Source organism: Pinus tabuliformis, chromosome 8, assembly GCF_031772625.1.
Source record: "Pinus tabuliformis cultivar Carrire ecotype Pingquan chromosome 8, CPIR1, whole genome shotgun sequence".
NCBI classification, from domain to species: Eukaryota; Viridiplantae; Streptophyta; class Pinopsida; order Pinales; family Pinaceae; genus Pinus; species Pinus tabuliformis.
This window is the reverse complement of record NC_142294.1, coordinates 2045492412-2045516198: the sequence shown is the minus strand read 5'-3', so window position 1 is coordinate 2045516198 and position 23787 is coordinate 2045492412.

Sequence of the window (23787 nt, the reverse complement as noted above, 5' to 3'; positions counted from 1 at the left end):
TATTCCAAAGGTTGTATCTAGGAACCGTATCAAAAGCCTTTCTAAAGTCCACAAAGCAATAAAATAAATTGGATTTATCATTACGACATTCCTCCGTAATGATCCTAAGCATAACGAGGTGGTCTGTTGTTGAGTGATGCCTTCTGAAACCTGCTTGGCCTTTAGCCCACTTACCTTCACTTTCAAGCCATATGCTTAACTTCTTTTCCAAAATACTACCATATAACTTGGCTAAGAGAGGGTTGATCATAATTGTCTGATAATTAGAGGGGTTATTTGTATCCCCACTTTTAAAAATAGGGATAATGAGGCTCTCAGTCCATGGTTTAGGGAACCCTTGCTTAACTGTTTGATTGAAAAGCTTGTGGATGTGGGGGATGAGGACAAGACCTCCAATTTTTAAGATTTCCACCTGGTAACCTTCAATGTCCTTAGCTTTCCCATTAGCAAGGCGATTAACCCCAAACTTAATGTCTTATAAAGAGAAAACTTCTTTTGTTGTGAGTAGGGTTTCCAAATTATCCATGACATTTGGAGATTCATAAAGATTTTTAAGATAGGACTTCCAATCGTGAAGAACAATTTTATTATTATCTTTAGTCTTCCGAGTCAGAATCTACCTCCAAAATTTCTTAGGAGTTACCTTAGAGAGGTGTAAGAGATTCTCCTGTCTTTGACAAATGTACTGCCTCTTTTTCCTTTTATTTAGGGCTTTGTATATTTTTATCTTGTCCATTTCAAGAGATTCATCAATAGCTTCCTTAACTGCTCTCATCACACTTTTACAATCTTTGTCATACCATGGATTGGTTTTGCTATTTCTTTTATTATTTGAAACTTCAATTGAGATCTTGTTAATAGAATATGAGAGGGTTGTAGTAAAATTATGATAGAGGTCTTCTATGTTGTCTGTACTAGATAAATGAAGCAAATTAGTTTTTAATTCATTTAGAAAGAGATCATTTTTATTTCTATCAAATATTAAGTTCTTTTGGCTGTAAGTATTGTTTTCTGTGGGAACTCTATGCATGACAAAATTGACAGTTATAAGTAAAGGCCTATGATTAGAGTCAAGTTCGTGGTCATTTAAGATGTCAAAATTTATTATTTTGTTGTATAATGGGAGATCAGAAATAACGTAGTCTACCACGCTGCTACCAAGTCCATGGATACAAGTCATCTTGTTGGAATTGGGCCACTTTTGTAGACCGCTGCAAATGATGAGATCCTGAGCACTACAGAGCTTGACTAGCTCCAACCCAAATAAATTTTCCCCGAGGTCTTCAGAGCTCCTTTTGTACCTACTAGCCAGAGTAGGGTCTTCGTCTAACCAAAGAGGATTAGGGTTGGAATGATTGCTTAGAATAATAGCTTTGTTGTTTGAAGTTCAAGCATTAAAGTCACATATTAAAAGGATATTATCGTCACTCCTTAGGCTAGAAATATCATTCTTTAAACCATTGTAAGGGTTAGTTTTATCTAGATTCTTCTTCTTATAGAAGTTAGAATTGATGGGGAGAAATAACATATTGCTATGTAGGACTTTTTATTATTAATTTCTCTGATCTCTATCCAACTATATTGGTTGTGAGGGTCATTTTTATAAATCCTAGCATGGGGGGAGATGTTCTTCTTAATGTAACAAGCTATTCCCCCAATGCCTCTACAGGAGGATCGCTTGTTATAGGTAGACCATAGCGTAAAGCCATCTATGTTAGGGACCTTAGATTCTTTGTGCTCCCAAGTTTCAACAAGCAAAATAATATCAACATCATTTGAAATCCAACTTAGCTTCGGGCCTTTGTTCCATGGGAAGCCCCGATAGTTCCAAGAAAGGATCCGAAGCATGTTTAATTGCTATTGATTATTATCTTTTCGGTTTCTATCTCGAATAAAGGCTTTTCTATTTCTGATTATTGCCCATTTTCCTTCCTTTCTAGCTTCTTTTACCTTTTGAACCTCCTTTCTTAATTCTGCTTCATCTTTTGGAATGAGATATTCATTTATGAATATTCCCGTTCCTTTTAGACTTGAGGTTTTACTAAGTATGTCGTACTTATGATCAGTGGAGCTCACCTTTATGCGGATTAGTCTTCCTTTATTCTCAGTTAATTTCCCCAACCTTGTTGCTTCTGTGAGACACACTGTTTCAATTTGTAATCTATTATGTAATTCTGTCTGGACTAAGGCTAAAGTATCCTCATCTACTTCCTCTTTTAAACCGAAGATTATAAGGTTCAAGGCCCTTTTGTTACGTTCGTGGTCTAATTCTATTAATTTTTTCATTTCATCTTTAATTGGTTTGATATCTAACTTGTCTACCACATTATTTAGGGTGAGGCGGCTATTAACTTTTTCTTCTAGTTCTTTAATCATGTCTTTCATTTTAAGACTCACTAAAGTATCAACATCTCCTTGCTAGGATGGTTCGTTAGTATCTTGGTTTTTCTTTTCTATAACTTGCAATCTAGTCTCCATTGCCTCCATTTTATTCTCCAGTAGTTCTATTTTATTTTCTATTTGTTTTTGGATCGTGTCTTCAAGAGATGCAAATTTATTTTCTAGCATGGCTTCTAACTCTTTTGTAGCTTGGCTTCTCTTTCTTCTCTACGTTTCTCTAAAGACTCTATATACTCATAAAGGCCTTGTAGAGTAACTGTGCTAGGTCTGCCCTTGGTAATCTTTGGTAACTGTGGTGAAATATTCATACTTGAAATTATATGAGCAAATATGTATTAGAAAAAGAAAAAGATAAGGAATGTGTGCACCTGATATAAGCAAACCTGACTGCAGATCGCTCGTGCCCACCGCAGCCCACAAACCGAAGAATATATGCGAAGAATATATAAAGTACTTGTTTAACTCTTTCACCGAGCCTCAGAACTCTTTCACCAAAGAATATATGCGAAGAATATATAGAGTATGTTTAATATATATATATATATATATATATATATATATATATATATATATAATTTTTATTTTTATTTTTATTGGAGTATATATTGGCTTTTTTAGGGTTTTTTTTATGTTTTTAATATTAATTTTAATAGTTTTCTAAATTTTTTTTGTTTTTTTTTTAATTTGATATTTTTCTTTTAATCTAGTTTGTTTTTTATTTTTATTTTTTTAGCTTATTGTTAAAGCTTTTTAAAAATTTTCTATTTTTAGTTACTTAATTTTATAGCCTTTTTATTTTTTTTCAATACGTTTAACATAGTTAAAAAAATTATTTTTTATTTTAAAAACAAAAACAAACAAATCGATTGTCGTCTAGCCGCCCGTGTGGATGCGGCCCTGGGCAGAGCTACACGCCAAGGTTCGCGCCCTCACAGGGGGTCGGGCAGTGGTTGATTTGTTTGTTTTTGTTTTTAAAATATTATTTTTTTTTAAATAGGATAAACGTTTTTTTTTTAATAATTTTAAATGTGTTTTTTAATTTTATATATATTTTTAAAATATATATTTTTTAATATTTTAAATGTATTTTTTAAAATATTTTAAATGTTTTATTTTAATGAAAAGTATATTTTGTTTTTTTAATTTTAAATATTTTTTCCTACTTTATATATATATATATAATTTTAAATGTTTTTTATTTATTAGAAATGTACGTTTTAAATATTTAATGTTTTTTTTAAATCCAAAATATATATTTTTTAAAATTAAAAATGTTTTTCAATATATATATATATATATATATATATATATATATATATAATTTTAATTTTTTTTTGGAGTTTTTTTTAGTATTTGAGTATAATTTGGTTTTTTAAGGTTTTTTTTTATGTTTTTAATCTTAATTAATAGTTTGTTTGTTTGTGTGTGTGTTTTTTTTTTTAATCTAGTTTGTTTTTAATTTTATTTTTAGTTTTTGTTAATGTTTTTTTTAATTTTTCTATTTTTAGTTATTTAATTTTATAGTTTTTTTATTTTTTCCAAATTTTTTTGTGGTTTACAAGATAATTTATTTTTTACATTTTTTATGTTTTTTTGTCTTTTTTATATATATTTTTATATTTTCTTTTTTATGTCAAAAAAAATTGACATAAAAAATTTTGAAGTGTAAAAAAATGTAGCATTTAAGAAAATATCCACACTTAATACATTAAAAAATTTAAAGTTTAAAAAACAAGCCCTCTAAAAAAAATGGTTGATGCTGGATCAACACGTTTCAAAATCAACATGAGAATCAATAACATTTAAAAAGAAAATTATTTATATTTTATACCTAAGAAAATTTAAAGTGTCAAAAATATGCTCCAAAAAAAAAGGTGTATTATGCGTCACCACTTTTCAAAATCGGGTCACTTTTTTGCTACCTCTATGAAATAGGTAATCGTATCAGTTCCTGTTTCAAAGTTTACATTGTTAACAATAAACTCCAAGTATTATTGTACAAGAAGACGAATCTTTTGTTTTTGCAAATCCATCCAGTAATACAAATACTTCACAGGCCACATCCACTTCATCATATTTTGCAACTTCAAGTCTTGTTTCAAGTCCAAATCCTCCTCTGAGAAAGACAAAATCTTTAAATGAAATTTATGAGTATACTAATTTTGCTTTCATGTCTTAGATTGAAGCAGAGCCAGGATGTTTTGAAGATGTAGTAAAAGAGTCAGTTTGGTGTAAAGAAATGGATGAAGAGATGGAAGTGATTAAAATGAATGAAACATGGGAGCTTGTGGATCCTCCTTCTAAAAAAGAAGTCATTAGGGTGAAATGGTTGTACAAAACAAAGTATGCAGTTGATGGATCAATACAAAGGCAAGAAGAAAGGTTAGTATCAAAAGGTTGTGCTCAAAAATCAGATATTGACTATAATGAAACATATGCTCCTGTTGTAAGATTTGATACAATCATAATTATTTTGGCATTGGCATCACAATATAAATGGATAGTTTAGCAATTTGATGTCAAATCAACCTTTCTAAATGGTGAGTTGAAAGAAGATGTATATGTTCAACAACCACAAGGGTATGAAAGGTGTTATTTGAAATTCGTCTTTCAATCCACATGCCAGAGTGGCTCAAAATTATAACATTGTTGAAGACCTGGCCCAATCTCCTTCAACAATGTTGGCTCTTGAAGTGTTGCAAACATATCCAATACAAAGGAAATTACTATTATCAACTATTGGAGGAATTGATCCACAAGACTCTAATCTCATAGTCTTTGATCTTGAAAGGCATATACCTAGACTCCCGCATCAACTTGAATTTCAAATACCATTTTTGTCAAAAACAAAATAATTTTTCATATAGTAATTGATGAGGGAGCCTCTACGAGTATTATGCCTATTTCTTGTTGGAAAGTTTTATGTTCTCCAATGATCAATCAATCACCTACCAATCTAAAATACTTTCATTGAAGATGATTTCTCCCTTGGTGGTATTTTTAATGACCTACCCGTAGAATTAGAAGGTAAAACAGTTGTAATCGAATTAGAATTATTTGATGCTCAACTTCATTACAATATTTTTTTGGGTCGAAGTTGGACTTATGAAATGTCTTCAGTGGTCTCATCACTTTTTCAAATGATATTATTCCCTCATCAACGAAGGATAATAAAAGTAGACCAATTGGATTTTTACAATTCTGATCCTAATTCCACTGGTAGTGTAACCTTTGTGGGGAAAACCATTACTTCTTATGAAGATATTGGTGTCAGTTTTCTTAAGTATTTATCACTAATGGGAAAATTTTCACTCCCTCCAGCCAACACTCCTTTTAATGTTTTCCAGGTGAACATGATCTTATTAAGCACTCCAAAATCATATGAGTCTTGGATCCTGCCTTCAGAATCTAATTTCACCACATATGGTGACCAAATGCCTCTAAGCCCACTGGAACTAGATTATCATGTTGTTCAATTGTTTTGAGAACCACTTCCTACTGAAATTGCATGAGTGAATGTGATCATTTATGAGTATTCTCAATCCTCCTTATTGGAACCAATATCATTTATTGATCCTTTCATTTAACATTTTTCCAATAGACAAGAGTATCATGGAAGTTATGACTTTATATGAAATGCGTTGGGATGATTATCATCATCGTTCTTCTTTTCTTCCCAACTTTGAAAAGATAGAGATATCGTAGATGACCAGGAATTCCCTATAATGATTCTTGAATCTAAATCCTAAAATAATTTAGAGAATATATCTACAACAATTTCTCTTAATATCTCAGTGAAACTTGGAATTACAGTGAACATTCATATAGGTGCCTCATGTTCACTTGATGAAATTCAAACTTATAAGGCTCTATTCTAATAAATTTGCGACATTTTTGCCTTGCCTTATGAGGAAATTATAGGAAATAACCCAATTATTGTAGTTCATGAAATAAAGACCTTCTTGGATGTTAAACCTATCATATAGATATTATGTCTGGTGCATCTTACAAAAGTTTCTGTTATCAATGTTGAAGTTGAAAAACTTCTAAAAGAGAGATTCATCTATCACGTTCCTTTGACTGATTGGGTTTCCACAGTGTTTGTGTCAGCAAAAAACAATGGACAATAATAGTATGTGTCTTTTATATAAACATTAACAAAGATTGTCCTAATGACAACTATCCTACTCCCTATATTGATCAAATAATTGATGATTGTCCCAACAATGAAATATTTTATTTTATGGAAGTATTTTCTGGATACAATCAAATTAACATACTCCTTGTGGATAAACATAAAATCACATTCATTTGTCCAGGGGGTATGTTGGTGCCACTTTTCAACAAGTTATGCCTTATGCTTTTCATGACATTAAGCATATTGTACAACCATATTTAGATTATCTACCTGTGCATTCATTGAAACGTGAAGATCATCCAATGCATCTACGAGCAATTTTTCTCAAATGTTTACATTATAATATATGCTTAAATCCACACAAATATGTTTTTTGTGTAAAATTGCATGTCTAAAGAAGGCATTCGTGTTGAACCCCTTATGGTAGAGGTTATTTTGAATTTGCCTCCTCCTTCAAATTCATGCCAACTCCAAAGTTTGCAAGGAAAAGAAAACTTTTTACAACTATGCATAGCTAACTAAAGGTTTCACTCGACTATTAAAAAAGGGCATCTCTTTCATTTGGGATGAAATTGCTCGAAAGGATTTTGATGCACTTAAACATGTATTGACTCACACACCCTTGTTGCATCTTCCTGATTATCGCCGAGATTACTTTATGTATTTATTAGCATCTGACATTACCATTGGTATGATATTAGTCCAAGAGGATGAATTAAACAATGAACATGTGATTTACTACCTAAGTAGGAATCTTACCAATTCCGAAATTAAATATGCACATGTGGAGAAACTGGCCTTGGAAACTGTGCAAGCTTTCCAAAGATTCTGTTACTATATTCTATTGCATAAAACAAAGTGGTTTTAGATTGCAACCACATGGTTTACATTCTTACCAGACAATTTATTTTTGGAAAATATTCCAAATGAATTGTTATCCTACAGGAATTTGACTTAGAATTTGTAAAATCCAAGTCAAATAAATCATTGGTGTTTGCTAAGCTTATTTGTGACTTTCCTATTCTGAAACAGAAATTGTGGCTAAGGATTCTCTTCCAAATGAATCACTCTTTATTATCATCACATTAGACCCTTGGGATGAAGATATTATTGTTTATCTTCAAAGTCAAACATTTCAGCCCGAGTTATCTCAAAATGACCATCATCGCATTCAGTACTAATATCAACAATATAATTATTTTGGTGATACACTTTATTGTCATGGTGTTGATTCTATTTTTAGCCGATGTTTGACACATAATGAAGGAGAAAAAACATTAAATGACTGTCACTTTGGAGCATCTAGTGGTCATATGTCAGGGTTTGCCACTATCCAAAAAAAATGGTGTTGTGGATATTTATGGTCTTCCATTTCAAATATTACATTATCGCAGTCTAAGAATGTCATAATTATTAAATTTATCATCGAAAAATGTGTCCACTTCCTGCTCCTCTTCACCCAATCATTGTTGTCGGTCCCTTTGTGAAATGGGGCATCAATTTCATTACATGTAACTCTCACTCGGCTGAGGGGCATGGGTATATTATCCTAGTTGTGGATTATTTTACAAAATGGGTCAAGGTGATGCCTACATATATTGATTATGGTGAAACCACTTCTCTTTTCATATTCTATCATGTGATTCCTACGTTTTTTGTCCCACAGGCCATCATCACGACCCATGGCAGTCATTTTCAAATTTTATGATGACCAAACTTACTACAAAGTTGGGCTTTCATAATGATAACTCGACTCCATATTACCCATAAGCCAATAGCTAGATATATAATGTGAACAAAGTTTTAACCACTATGCTTCAATGGATTCTATGAATTCATAAAAAAATTGGAATTTAATGTTTTTCTCTGCAGTGTTAGGATATTCCGACACATAGGATATAGTTAAGTTCAACTTGGTCTAGTTTAGAGTTAGGTATAGAGTTAGGTAAAGTGTGTTTCTTTACCGTTGTACATATTGTAACTTACAATCCGACGGTCACGATATGTAGTGATCCGACGGTTCACTCTCACCTCGGTATTATCGACACTTGATCCGTGGCTTGACACCCGATTGGTCCATGAGTTCTATTTAAAGCGCATGGAGGGTCATTGTTCGTGTAATCCGTGCATGAGAGAAGCTTATGTAAATTTTCATTCTTTGATTAATAAATTGTTTGTACCCACGTTGGGACAGGCCGTGGACGGTTTCCCTCCTTGCACTCTGAGGGTTTTAACCACGTCAAAAATACTGGTGTATTGATTTGAGATCTGGTTGTGAGCGGTGTCCTCTTGGTATTCTTTCTGAGGAACTTACCCTGTAAATTCCTACATGGTATCAGAGCTATTTGAGGGCCGCGTCCGTTGGTGATCCAAATCTGAAGCCGGTAGAACTGCATGCGGCTGTCGTTTCCTAGATCTACTGTTTCTGACTGCTTTCGGGCCGAGAGGACTGCTCTGTTGCGTTCGGAGCATCTGTTTCAGTGAGGAACCCCTTTCGTTTCACGCGAAAAGGTTTCCGGTAGCCCTAGCTGCGTCATTTTTCAGATCGGGAGGTATACAGTGTTTTTTTTGCAGTTTACTGTCATTTTCTCTCTGCTTATTTCGGTTTCGGTTTATTTAGCCTTTTTTTTTCCGGATCTATACCTTTCATTTCTGCGTATGCTCTTTGCCCTGCGACTCTGTGCGATCTGGGCAAATCAGAAACAGAAAGAAAGGATTTTTCTCATGCGTATGCTCTTTTCCCTGCACCTTAGTGTGATCTCGGAAAATCAGAAACATTGAGAAAAATATTTAGTTTTTCGGCTAAAAGCTAACTTTGAGATTTTTTTTTTAAAATTTCTAGTTCTTTGGCTAAAGCTAACTTCGAGCCGTAAGGTTCGTTTTTCTTTGGATATTCGTGTTGGGTTTTGTGTTTTGTAGGGGAAAAGAGTCTTCCCAAGGCAAGCACGCAAATCGAGGCCCCCCCCCTCTCTCTCTCTCTCTCTCTCTCTCTCAAATATTTTGTATAGATCAATTGGTTCAAAGACCTTTTAAGAAAGTAGAGGTCTTGGGTTCAAGTCTCCATTTTGTGGGGGCGGATTTTTTTCATTCCCGCACATTCGCGCACTTTGCCGGCAACGTCAACAATTTTTTTTCAAAAAGCCATAACTTCTTCATCCGGAAGCCTTTTTCAGAGCCGTTTTTTTTAAAACCGCCTATTTTTTCGAGATCTATCCATTGGACCACTTACTTTCAGCATCTTCAGCTTCAGTTGTTTTTCAAAAAATGGAAAGTCCATGCCAAGTCATTCTTGACAGCACTAACTACTTCCAATGGGTAGCCTACATGGGAGATTTACTTAGAAGTAAAGGTCTCTTCAGAATAGCCACAGACCAAGAGAAGAAACCCAAAGATGAAGACAAGGCCGAAAAATGGGAAAATCGACAAGATCAAGCACGTGGTTTGATAGGAATGTCTGTTTCTCCTGATCTTAGATTCCACATTGCAGAAATTGAAACTCCTCATGAAGCATTAGAAAAACTTGCTAAAGTTTTTGGGATTAAAAATGAAATTAGAGCCCATCAACTTGAGAATGAGTTGCTTACTTTGGATCCTAATAATTTTTCTTGCATTGAAGATTTCTTGTCCAAATTCAAGACCCTTAGATATCTCTTGGAAGGTGTTAAAGTTAAGAAAGAAGATGGTAACCTTATTTATTCCATCCTTACTAAGTTGGGACCAGCCTACTCTGTATTTGTTTCCACTTTCCATTCTACCAGGGAAGCTTTCATTTGTCAAGGCAAAGACTACAAGCCCCCTTCCTTTGACTCCTTTTGTGATTCCTTAATAAGAGAACAAGAAAAACTCTTACACCTTGGTCTTCTTAATCTTGGAAACTCTTCCTCGAAAGCGTTAGCCGCCCAGCAGCAACCAAATTCAAAGAATCCTAAGAAGTCTTATCCTCAAAGGAATGGTCCTAAACCAACTCAGACTCAAGATGAAAGATCATTTCAGCAATATGACAAGACCAATAAAAACAAATGGAAGAAGACTGACAGACATTGTAACTTTTGTAATCGAGATGGCCACTTAGAATCTAAATGCTTTAAGAAGATGGAAGCCTTGGAAGCCGCAATGAAGAAACATAACATCCATCTGGAGCCTACTTCAACTTCAACTTCCGGAACGGCATTTTCTGCATGTCATCGTCAATCATCTCAGTCTGGTTATGCATTAAATGTATCTTCTTCTTCTTCTCATTCTCATGAGTGGCTCATTGATTCTGGAGCCTCTTGTCACATGGCCAAAAACCAAGCCATGTTTCCTTCTTTAAATGATTGTAACACCAAAAATATATATGTTGGTGATGATAGATCTCTTAATGTTGTAGGGACTGGAACTGTTCATCTAGACAATGGTCAGTTCAATGATGTATTATGTGTTCCAAACTTATCCTGCAACCTTCTATCTGTCTATCAGATAACTCATTCAGGTGAAGGTAAAATTGTTGAATTTTCACCTCATGATGTTGTAATCAAGGATCTAAAAGATCCTAAACAGATTCTAGCTACTGGTCTTGCTGATGATTCCAAAAGGTTGTATAAGTTTCACAACTTTGGGTCATCCCATCTTCCCTCAGTATTTGTTGCTCATAATGATGAAGTGAGCAAACTTTGGCATGAGCGGTATGGTCACTTAAACTATCGCTCCCTTCAGCATCTATGTAAAGAAAACATGGTGACAGGTCTTCCTATGGTATCTTGCAAAGATGGTGTTTGTTCCGGATGTGTACTCGGAAAACATCATCGGGACAGTTTTGACAAACGTGCCTCTTGGCACGCCTCAGCCCCTTTACAGCTTGTGCACAGTGATTTATGTGGTCCTCTTCCTGTTGCTTCATTCTCTGGCTGCAAGTACTTCTTAACTTTCATTGATGATTTCTCCAGACGCACTTGGGTATACTTCTTAAAACTCAAGAGCGAAGTATTTACCACCTTTTTGGCCTTCAAAGCATTCGTTGAAAAACAATCTGGACATCAAATTCTTAAGCTAAGAACTGATAATGGTGGAGAATATGTTAAAAATGCATTCATCAACTTTTGCACCGAAAATGGAATTCAAATGCAACATACTGTTCCATACACTCCACAACAAAATGGTGTAGCTGAAAGGAAAAATCGCACCTTAAAGGAAATGGCTAATTGTATGCTGCAATCTAAAGGACTCAGTCTTAGTTTTTGGGCCGAAGCAATTAATTGTGCAAATTATATAATCAATCGCACTCCTACTAAGGTTCTAGAGAATATCACTCCAGAAGAAGCCTGGAGTTCCATTAAACCAGATGTAAGTCACTTTCGTGTGTTTGGAAGTGAAGCATGGGCCCATATTCCAGATGAAAAGCATAAAGCCTTAGAACCTAAGAGTGAGAAATGTACTTTTGTTGGATATTCTGAAGATGTAAAAGGCTATAGACTTATTCCATTTAAGTCCAAAAATGTTATCATTAGAAGAGATGTAAAATTTGATGAAAATAAATCGGCCTGCGAGCCTAGTCCGGCGGATGTGCCACCTCTTCCTATCTCTTCTATCTTTGAAAACATTTCTTCTTCTGATGATGAAAGCGAGGATGATAATCCTTCCCCACCTTCTCAGGATCCTCAACTTCCAAGATGGGTCCGTGCTACTCGGGATGCAGCAGGTGATCTTGCCGGTGATCCTACAGATCAGCGACGTACACGTTCTCAGTTTGAAAGAGCCTCTTCTTTACTGGCTCAAGCTCCAGTAAATCATGATCCTGACACTTTTGCAGAAGCTTCAGGCCATCCACATTGGGAAACAGCTATGAATGAAGAATATCATTCATTGATGACAAATGATACATGGGATCTTGTTCCTCTACCAAAGGGACGCAAACTTGTTAGATGCAAATGGGTTTACAGAACCAAGTATGGACCAGATGGGAAAGTTGATAAACATAAAGCTCGTCTAGTTGCTAAGGGCTTTTCACAGGTTGAAGGCATTGACTACACTGAAACCTTCTCTCCAGTTGCCAAAATGAACTCTATCCGCCTTGTTCTTTCCCTTGCTGCCTCTTTAAAATGGGAAGTCCATCAAATGGATGTTAAATCTGCCTTCTTGCATGGTGACTTGCAGGAAGAAATCTATATGGAACAACCCATTGGCTTCATACAAACAGACTCCAGCCTCGTTTGTCGACTTAAGAAATCCCTTTATGGCCTCAAGCAAGCTCCTCGAGCTTGGTATGCCAAAATGGATAGCTTTCTTTTAGAATCTGGCTTTTCTAGGTGTCATTCTGACAATACTGTCTACACCAAGAAAGTGGGCAACTCTCTCATCATCCTTGTTCTTTATGTTGATGATCTTATTCTTACTGGTAGTGATCCCAACCTTATAAACCATGTGAAGTCCAGCCTTAAAAAGAAATTTGAAATGACAGACTTAGGACACTTACACTATTTTCTCGGTCTTCAAGTCTTGCAATCCCAAGAGGGTATTTTCCTTTCCCAGTCCAAGTATGCTTGTGATATTCTTCGTCATTTTCACATGGAAGACTGTAAGCCAGCCACTTCTCCCTTTCAGTCTGGAGTCAAACTTTCAGTCTCTTGTACTTCTCCTGAAGTTGATGCTACCTTATACCGTCAACTTGTCGGAAAACTCTTGTATTTAACCCATACTCGTCCTGATCTTTCCTTTGTTGTTGGCCTTGTTGCTCGTTTTATGCAAAACCCCCGTGAAAGTCATTGGAAAGCAGCTAAAAGAATACTTCGTTATGTTCGAGGTACAGTACAGTTTGGGATTCATTACAGTGCCAAAGCAGCTCCTCTGTTAGTTGGTTTCACTGATTCTGATTGGGCTGGTGACCTTGATGATCGGAAGTCTACTGCCGGTTATGTCTTCACTCTTGGTTCAGGACCTATTACATGGGCTTGTAAGAAACAGGCTGCCATTTCTCTTTCATCAGCAGAAGCAGAGTATCGTGGTGCCGTGGAAGCTAGTAAGGAAGCCTTGTGGCTTCGTCAGATCCTATCAGAGTTTGGCTTTGAGCAGCAGCATCCAACCACACTTTGGTGTGATAATCAAAGTGCCATTCAGCTATGCAAAGATCCAGTCCAGCATCAGCGCAGCAAACACATTGAACTACACATGCACTTCATCAGAAAGCTCATTCATGACCATGTTCTTGAAGTGCAATATTGTCCAACAGATGATCAGGTTGCAGACATCTTCACAAAGGCTCTCACAGAGGCGAAGTTCACTAAACTTCGATATATGCTTGGAGTTCAGGAAGTTGTCACTAAGGGGGGATAGGCTCTAGTGCCTCCTTCCTTCTCCTATTGTGTCATATTTGTAAATCCTTCAATCCTATCCCAAGTTGTTCTTAAGGGGGGATGTTAGGATATTCTGACACATAGGATATAGTTAAGTTCAACTTGGTCTAGTTTAGAGTTAGGTATAGAGTTAGGTAAAGTGTGTTTCTTTACCGTTGTACATATTGTAACTTACAATCCGACGGTCACGATATGTAGTGATCCGACGGTTCACTCTCACCTCGGTATTATCGACACTTGATCCGTGGCTTGACACCCGATTGGTCCATGAGTTCTATTTAAAGCGCATGGAGGGTCATTGTTCGTGTAATCCGTGCATGAGAGAAGCTTATGTAAATTTTCATTCTTTGATTAATAAATTGTCTGTACCCACGTTGGGACAGGCCGTGGACTGTTTCCCTCCTTGCACTCTGAGGGTTTTAACCACGTCAAAAATACTGGTGTATTGATTTGAGATCTGGTTGTGAGCGGTGTCCTCTTGGTATTCTTTCTGAGGAACTTACCCTGTAAATTCCTACAGTGTGTGCATATTACACGTCAACAAAAACTGCAACCAGATTTACACTGTTTCAGTTAATTTACAGTCTGGAAGCAATCCTATCTATTCAATGTGAAATCTCGTCATTAAAACTAGGAATCAAACTGCTAATTGCTACTTATGTAGAGGAAGAACGATTTGTATACTTAGCACATGTATATGGAACTCACCATGATGTTTCATTAGCTAGTGAGACTCATAAAAAATGAGTTAAGGAACAATTTGATAGAAATGTAAATCATCACATGTATTCAAAAGGTGACTTGGTCTTGGTTTATGATCAAGAGCATGATCAGTTAGGAGATGGAAAGTTTGAACCTATGTGGCATGGTCCCTATATTCTAAAACGTGCACTTGAAAATTCTTCTTATGAGCTAGTTGACTATCACAGTATTCCTTTGGGTAAGCCCAAAAATGGGCTTTCCATGAGAAAATACTATGCTTGATCTACTACATGGGTATATTGTATATTATTGTATATATTTTACATATGTGGCATCTTTACTTATTTTTACAAACTCCATCTAATTCCCATGCTTATCTTGTGTTACATTTGATTTGCATATGTTGATGCTCCCTCAAACTTACATTGCCTACGGTAATGGAACTAGTCATAGTACTCAGAATCTTTCTTCCGCAGCTTGGGCCATGTATTCATCCACCCAATGATGAGTTAGTAATTCTGCATGGAATATTCCTTGTTCAAACAACAAAAAATATTGCAAAATATAGTGTGGTTATTGAACTATTATCTTATTCCATTTCATTTGGCATTCATTGTTTAATCATTAGATTGGATTTTAAACTCATAATATTGCATTTAAATTGCATTTATTTAGTTAGAAGCTCTACAACGTTAAGAATGTTTTTATGGGTCCATCTCTTCCAAAGTGAATTCAATTACATTGAATACCAACACATTCCAAGACATTTAAACACATTAACTGATGCATTGGAAAATTATGTGTTAAATCAACATTTGCAACATTTGTAAAAAGAACAAAGTAGTCATTCACATATTGTACAAAATAAGCTGAGCAATAGAAGTAGTCTCCATTAATCATAATGCATTTAAAAAGTTTGAGTTCACAAAAATGTCATCCAAGACATATGAGGCCGACAACCTTTATTATCAGAACATGTCGATAGACCAAAAAACAAATCTAACTATATTCCTAGAGATTAACAACGGTTCTCATGATAGAAAATGATGTCATGAGCCACTCATCATAACATACGAATAATCCACCCAGGTACACCTGTCGTATGCCTCTGATAGTGAGGAGGCAGATCATTAATCTCAATATCTGGAATATCCAGATTTAACCTCTCTAGGTTACTCCCAATCTCAACAAGGGTCTCTACTACAAATCGGTCATGTTCTATAGCAACTAGTTTCATATCATGTCTATTAATGCGTCACATCTTGGTTTGTCTGAATGGTCCCACATCTACATGATATTTTTAGATAGTTAGTCTTGGATGCAAATTAAAAAAAAAAAATTGAATAATATAAAACAACCAAAGTGATAATTTTTACCTATGTCACCCCATGGAATTCCTGTAGGAAGAGGGATATATGGATTTCCTCTATAATCCATACCTGTATATGGGTAATCCTCAAACATGATGCTTTTGCGATTTAGACATTTGAAAAATGCAGGAGTGTATTTGATCACTGGACCATCACAACCTTTGTGGCAGGTCATCAATGTAACCCACTGTAACATACATGGATCTCGTGGGCCTATGGGAAAAATATAGGGATCCTCCCCAAAGAAAATGCTACTACTATAACACCATACCAAAAGTTCTTAAGTCATCCATTCTTTGCCCTCGTAAGTTATAATTTTAAATTGGTAGAACCTCCTTCACACCAATTGTATAGAGTGGGATGCAAGCACTCTAATGAAATTTGCATTTACTCTTTGATGACTAGGTGAAGCAATGCACTTCCACATAAATGAGCAACAATATATGCTATGGTCCTCATTGGAAGTCTTTTGATGTCCTTAATCTCAATTCTTCCACCACTAAGTGTGGATCCACAAACACATTGCTCGATTAAGTAATACTCTATTGATTCACCACTTGGCCTACCACCAAACAATGAGATATCAGTTCAACGACATGAAAGCCCCATTAAGAAGTAGATGTCCTTAGTAGTAATGGTTACTCTCTGATCACCAATCTAAAAGCGTTCGTCTTGGACATTCCAAGCCCTCACTAACTATGTCAACAAATCCATTTGTGCCTTCATTCCTAGAATCATGAAATATTTAACCAAGCCACACTTTCTAAATGCTTTCGTTATTGATGGATCATCCAATGCTAAAACATATTGGTTTTCATGTTCTCTCTCTCCATTCCATTTTGACACACAAAAGACATGTAATCAATGAATAAAAATGGTTAGAAGATGAACATTGAAAGAAATTGCAAAACATTTGAGCATTTTTTATTATTTTTTTCTACCCTCATCGCCTTGCATGACTCTCTTTTAAAGAAAGTTCATATTTCCGTAAATCTTATACAGGGAAATTGCAGAAGCTGAAATTTTCCAATACTGGAAAAGTTAGGCTAATGCACCCCTGATGAAGAGGAACTACGCAAGCCCATGAGTGCACCCTAAAGTTTTGAACATGACCAAAAGCTTAAAAATTACAATTAAAATGAAAAATAAAAACCATGAATGTTGAGAGCAAGGAATGATCTCTTACCTAGAGAAGACAACACTCGAGATGGTCCACTAGCCTGATCACAATCTGTTGTTGAAGGTTTGCATGAATATGCATTCTCAAGAACTCTAAAATGGTAAAAGAAAAATGGTAAAGAATTTTTTACTTTCTTGAATTTTTATAAGAAAAATAGCCTTATTAAAATAATAATTTTTTCCTATAGCTTTTAAATTTCACAATATTCTACTGTTTTTCACTATTTTTTGAGCAATTATGATAATTTTGATATTTAATGTGTAGTTTATTGGGTTATTTACGAAAACATATCACTTTGGTGACGAGTAAAATTTTATCACTTTTCGGACTCTTAAAACTTACAAAAAGCAAAACCATTGAGTTATCTTTAAATTCTTTTCTAACTCTCAAAATATGAAAATATTGTTTAGTATATTTGTTTAGTTCAAACTCATTAAAGTAAATGAATAAATGTCTACATATTATGAGTTTACCCCTTTTACGAAGCACGCAGACTATTTGCAAAAAATGTATACTCTGACTAATCTTTCCTGCATTATTTTACCCTTTTTGAAGCTTGAGAGACTAAATTTATCAAAAAAGACATTTTGTAGTTTACTTGTATTTTTCTCCTTACTCCCTAAACATGAAAATGCCGAGATTTACTCTCTTTGGGCTCGTTAAAACTTTACAATGAAAGAACTGCATGAGTTTTATTTTTGTTTCTTTTAAAACTCTTTAAATATGAAAACAACATCGAGTTACCCCTTCATTGGACTTGTAAAATGTAAACAGTGCAAGACTCATCAATTGTGATGAGACCGAACAACTCCTTCCTAGGATTCGTTAAAATTACTCTAAATGGCTCATCTAAAGGATGAGTTTACATGACACGCACATGCTATCCTCCTCAATCTTGCATAAAACTAAAGAGCTACTTGCCAGTAATGGTGGGGGGGAACTGTAAAGAAACATTTATTCTTGTACTGTAGAAAGGTTGTATGTCACTCTTAAACATGACACTCTGTCACGTTCATGTTTGGGTTATGAAATCCATTTGCCTCTCAATTTATCATACCTCATTGAAAGTTTTCAAAATAATTTATGGTCTTATTTTTTAGTCAAATGTTTCCAAGTCGAAATTTCATGTTGCCGATATGTTCAAGAGAAGTCCAACCTTAGTCAAAATTACCTCGCAATCCATAGTCACCAATAGTGTGGGCCATCCTTGAGTGAGTCCTGAATCACTCCAAAATTTTTATTCAAAACTTGACATGAGTTTCATGTCATAGGTCCTCCTACGATGGGTCACTTCCTATCGACTTCATCTCACTATCTATGAAGTTGATATAGAAACCTCCTTTAGTACCTTAAAGCCAGGATGCATGAACAATAAGTTTCTTGCCTATGACAAAAAGTTCTCATCACTAACCTTCGATCAAATTATTCTATGAATGTTGGACTTCGAGACATTAATCACTCCATAGATTATATTGGGGTACATTGAGAACCATTGTCATTATTATGGGTTTCTCTCACACCTGTTAATGGTTCACATCATTAACCAGTAATTAGGTGGTATCTACCATGTTTGACTTCAATACATTCACTCAAATAGTCAGATTTTACTATGGATCATTCCATATGGAAACCAATACCCTCGATCTATTTTCATCCATTGACGCTACATGGAGTCTTAAATGTTGATGATTGTAAGTATACATACATATTTGATGGTTGCATCCATATTATGTCTACTCTTGACATGGATCTTCGTACATTTACATACTGGTTTTTTGAGATACTTTTTCTCTGAGTATGGGAATTCCTACCTCAGTGATGATTATATGAAGATATTATATTGTAACCCTTGATTCCCGTTAAAATTGGAAACTAGGGCCAAACTCCATGTGTGTCATCTTATTTATGATAGTTGATATTTTTATTAGATCCCTCTCATTGAGAGGTGTAGGATTGATCTAAAGATAATCTGATTCTGATAAGTATTTATGAAGTTATGAATTTATTTATGTTATAAAACAAATTGTCAAGCCGACCAGCAACTTGAGTAGGCTCAGAAGCCCAATAGACGTGTCTATTCATCATCTATGTTTGTGTATAAATAGAAGTGTACTTGAAGTCATTTTGACACACATTCTTTATGTAATCTCCTCCTCTCCACGTCTTTGGGTTTTTGGTGAAGGAGAGAGACACCAAGGGTTATACATTAGTCTTCAATTGATTCCCTAAATTCCAGTCATGGAGGAGACATCAAGACACATATGAAGGGAGAGGCTCCTAGCCATGTGAAGCCCTAAATGTAGTGATGAACCATAGCCATATGCATCCCTAAACGTAGGTACTTATACACTGTCAAAACAACCCTAAACACAATCATAAAGGGTAGCTGCAGTAATATGAAGGAAGTCGTAGTCATAAAGGGTAGCCGTAGTCATAAAGGGTAGTCACAATCATAAAAGGTAGCTACAATGATATAGAGAGAGCCACAGTCAAGCATAAAGAAAATCCATAGTAGGGTATTGACTGCACCATGGTTTTAGGTGTAGTCATGGCCTCATGAAGGACACAACAATCGTTTAAGATACTCTCAGCATCTTGTGATGTACTTGGATCTGGCAATGTAGATCAGGGCATAGAGACTCCTTACACGTAGTTCTTGAAGTCATTTATATGCAGGGTATAAAGATATTTATACGCAGTCATGAAGACTCATTCATGGAGGCAATTATATGCAATCAATGGAGACTCTAAATGATGCAGGTCATGGAGACATCTATATACTGTCATGGAGACACCTTATACACAGTCATGTAGACATCCATGCGCTGTCATGGAGAAATAACAGTCTCAGGCATACTTGTGAAGACAAGAGTCTTGAAGTGACACTCGTTGTCTCGGCCTACAATCATAATCCTGTCATAATTATGATGAGAAGGATTCCAGTGATCCCACTGAAATGCACTTTCATGACCTCAGCATAGTGATCTCAGTCATAGTAAAGGATGACAAGAATGAATGGTCATATATCATAATGTTACATAATCTACAGAAGGTGCAGTTGCAAGGCTTGAAGAATATGTAGAGACCATCTCTATAGCAATCTCAATAAGGAGTAGCATGATGATGAATAGGGTTGCATGATTATAGAAGATGCAGCATAATGAGCAGCATGATGATGTATGATGCAGTATGATGAGAATGTTAGTAAAGAGTAGCATGATGATGAGAACAGATGAGAGCAACTCAATCATCTAGGTCCAGCACTGTGATGGTACAACATGGTGTCACATGGTTATGTGTAGCAAATGGATGAAAGGCAACACTTTGATAGATGAAGGAGTCACCTTAGAGAATCAGTTGAAGCAATATGTCTTCAACTGATCTCATGCGATATCAAAAGTCAAAATATTGGCTTCTATTGTAAATGTACTATCTCTCTCACTTTCTCTGCTGAACTTTGAAGAACATAAAACAAGAATTGATCAACGGTTTCCCCACATTGGGGTTTGTCCCTGGATGGCGCCACATCTTGTGTCCTCTTGTCTTGACTTGTCTTCTACAATTTATATTTATGTTCTATCTACAGTTTACTTTAATGCTGATGTGATTGCTAACTGTGAAAATTTAAATAAATTGCTCTAGCATAGAACATACCGAAAATTAACATGGTATCAGAGCTGAGGTGAAGACAATTCCCAAGCAAGAGTGAAAGAGCAATCACCAAAAACAGTTGGGACAGGACAAAAGGATCAATGGGTTCCACATCTCTCTTCTAAGTTCATCAAGGGTGAAGTTTAAGCAGAGCATATTATCCTAATGGCGTAGCAGAAGTTTCTGATGTCCCATCTAAAGATCACTTCATTGGGAAGTTCGGATCTAAGGGTGGAAGGAAAGGCGGATGCCTTGTTTGCAATAAGTTCAGCCATTATGTGAAGGAGTGTCTGAATGGAAGAGACACATCTCTTGATGAAGATAACAATCATTCCAGGGACATCTTCAATGATCAAAGGAATGACAGGTAATACAGGTCATCAAGGAAGTGGTCGACTCTTCAAAGAAAGCAAGGAACCCTAGGTATGAAGAATAAAATGTTGTTTCTGATAAGATAAAGAAGCATTATCTTGTATTGTCCCTCTCCTTCATATTCTTTGGGAATCTAGCTTATTGATTGTAGTGCTTCAAGGCACTTCATCGAATAGAAGGGTGCACTCTCTAATTTGGTAGAGATGGAAACAATCGTGGGATTATACTTGGAGCCAATGCCACTTATCCCTCAAAGGGTGTAGGGAATGTTACCCCTCAATTGAATGAGGGTAACTCAAATTATTTACAGAATCTCTTTTATGTATCTGATTGCAAGAAGAACCTGGTGTCCATTTCAACAATAGAATTCAAAGGTTACAGGGTGGCACTCATCAATGGAAAGGTACGTGTTTGAAAATAGATTTTTCAAAGATGTTTTTGAGTTCAGGATTGTATCAAGTTATAGGAAGTCCACTCGGGACCATGTCCATTGTCATAGCACCATAGGTCTGTAAGCCAGATGGTGACAGGGATGCCTGAATTCAAAAGGAGCATGAAGGTACATGTCTGAGATGTATCGAAGGAAAATATTATAAGGGGACCATTCCCCTCATGCAGCAGGTCCACAGGTTTGGAACAACTCAAGGAGTTTGAGATTCATGATCGGGAATCTCATGTATACAAGTGGAAGAAAGCCCTCTATGGCTTGAAGCAAAACACCTCGGGCGTAGTATGAGAGGATTGATAGTTGTCTGATGAAGCTGAGATTCACTAAGAATGAAGCCAATCCAAACCATTGTTTGGAGGTTGTGGATGATAGACCTCTCATACCAGCACCTTATGAGGATGACCTACTTCTAACAGATGCGGACCCTCTCACTTGTAGAAGTAAGAGGGAGTTGGATTCCGGATGTGGAATGGTGAACTACAAGCCTATGACTACCTCAAGGATCTTAATTTTCAGAAGTTACATGATAGTGATGTCGGACCAGATTTGGGAAATGCCTATGAGTTTCATAAACTCATTTGCGTTGATGTTCTTAGTGAACTTTCGTCTGGACATATGTTTTATAGTTAGCATGGTTAGCTAATATTTGGTTAAGCCTCATTGGATTGGTTCAAAGAATCTTCTGAGATATCTTTGGGGCACAATCTCTCATTAATTGAGATACACTGCTGGAAATATGAAACTGCATGATTATTCGAATGATGACTGGGCAGGTAGTGTGGAGGATCACTAGAGAACTTCTCAGTGCTGGTTCTCTTTAGATTCTGCTTCAATATCATGAATGAGCAGGAAGCAGAAGTTAGTTGCTATAAGCACTGACGAGATCGAATACATAGCTACAAGTATGATCTCGTGTGAAGTTGCATGGCTACAGAAGCTCTTAAGTGAGTTGATTATACACATGATGAATACCACTGTGATACTTTGTGACAACCAGAGGTGGGATTCGATTATAGAGGAATCCCGTATTCGATGATTTCTCTAGCAAATAGACATCAGATACTGCCTTATCTGGGATATGGTAAGTCAATGAGCAAGGAGGCTCCATCGCATTGATGTACAGGTCGCTACACTTTGTCAAAGCCCTGGGGAAATATCAAATTTGTGATTTTCCCGAACAACTTGGAGTCGTTGAGAGACCCTTGGAAAAGGGTCCTGCATGTTGCATACATTGAGCTTTGGGAGCTCTGGGGGCTTGCAGTTCTTTCTGGAGCAACATACTACCACAGGGTGACTCACCCTCCTCTGGTGGTGCGCATTGGGACAAGATGATTCACTCTCTTGTGGGACAGGATGATTCGCTCTCCTATGGACAGGATGATTTGCTCTCCTATGGACAAGATGATTTGCTCTGTTGTGGGACAGGATGATTTGCTCTCCTGTGGACAGGATGATTCGCTCTCCTATGAACAAGATGATTCACTCTCTTGTGGGACAAGATGATTCGCTCTCTTGTGGACAGGATGATTAGTTCCCATGTCGAGGCATATTACCTATGTAGTATGGGACTCATGGTGTTATAGACATTTTTGTGCCTTACAACATTGAGCATGAAATGTCCATAATCTAAGGGATCCAAAGTCCCTAAACATGTTTTTCCTACCCCTAGAGGAACAAGGCTAACAAACCACAGCAATTCACAGAAGTTCTCCACCAGAAACTGCTCAAAAACAAGTCAATTCAGGATCATTTTAGTGGCTACACTAGCTGTTTGCGCTGAATGTCAAAGCCAACACTCGCTACCTGCATTGAATGTCAAAGGGAACACTGGCTACCTGCGCTGAACGAGAGTGGACATGTGGCAAGATCATTTCTCAAGGTTTCAAAACCCAGGAAGCTTCCAAAATGACACTTGCCTCAGGGAATTCGACTGGTGATGAGTAAGAGGTTCCAAATCTCCAAGTGGAAGCAAGAACCTCCAAGTGGAATGAAGAACTGATAGAGGGAGAGGACACTAGTCAGATCTCAAGCTGACTCATCCTCTCTCCAAACATCTATATATGGATCTCTCCTCCATGAGATCTAGAGGCTGGAATTTTGTTATTGCAAAGAATTGTTGTTGGTTTGAGATTGGAATCATTGGGTGCTTAATACTTTGAAGGGGGTGAAGATAGGAATTCCATTTGCTGGGAAGGAGA